The 890-nt window shown below is 38.1% G+C and overlaps 1 long non-coding RNA gene across 1 annotated transcript in view; it reads right to left on the bottom strand.

The window, feature by feature from the left end:
- Positions 367-890, bottom strand: part of LOC109846143 — a 5362-nt gene continuing 4838 nt past the window's right edge. The window contains exon 2 of the long non-coding RNA XR_002248467.1: positions 367-743. This is a non-coding gene — a long non-coding RNA (uncharacterized LOC109846143). The remainder of the gene's footprint in view (positions 744-890) is intronic.

The raw sequence follows: 890 nt of genomic DNA, 5'->3' as shown, positions 1-890 counted from the left end.
CTGATATGTATATTATGTATGGACTATTTCTAAAACTGAGGTGGTTCAAGGGAACCACCTTGAACAAGGGTGGCTCCGCCACTGCCGAGGGAGAAGCTAAAGTTATGGAAACATCCCTTGATAACTTTTCCCTTCTTGTGTAAAAGCAGGAGAAGACATGAATGAAGAGGAATTAATGGAAGAAAAGAGAGCACGCAAGGCAATTAGTGGAGATGGAAGTCATTCAGTTCTTGTCTTGGGAGATTAACAGTAAGTTAGATGATGGGGATCATGAAGAACTTCCTGAAGTCTAAGAACGATTAACAGTAAGTTAGATGATGGGGATCATGAAGAACTTCCTGAAGTCTAAGAACGAGTAGTATGAAGTCAAGCAAACAAGAAACGTACTGAATTTTTCTTCGTGTTTTGCACGATATATGTAACAGTAATTTTATGAAGCCCCCATATTGGTCTACTTTTATTTTTGCAAAGATCGCACAAGAATGATATGGGAAGACATTGTTGTTGCTTATGTTGGCATATTTTCGCAGAAATGGATATCATACAACAATAATGATGTTTGATACATGTGTATAACTTCCCATGTTTCCTGAGTGAAGTTCAAATAATCTGGAGTTGCATGACGCTGCCTCTCATTATATTGCATTCTCTAGCCATCCAGGAAGTGTTGAAGATTTCTTCATTCCACACATATCGCAGACAATGTGCAGCAAGGTCGTTACGAAATCGCAGCTGAGCAATAACTGTTAAAAGATTGAACGCATTAATCACAATTGAAAGTATTGAAGACATTTAAGTCTGAGACTAGGGGGAACCGAAGACTTCAGAGAAATAATAGGGGTACAATGTATACAGACACGCATATAGTTACAGAAAGTTTCCAATTTATA

Source organism: Asparagus officinalis, chromosome 1, assembly GCF_001876935.1.
Source record: "Asparagus officinalis chromosome 1, Aspof.V1, whole genome shotgun sequence".
Lineage (NCBI taxonomy): Eukaryota > Viridiplantae > Streptophyta > Magnoliopsida > Asparagales > Asparagaceae > Asparagus > Asparagus officinalis.
The sequence above is the reverse complement of the archived record's forward strand: the minus strand, read 5'-3'. Positions and strand labels throughout refer to the sequence as shown.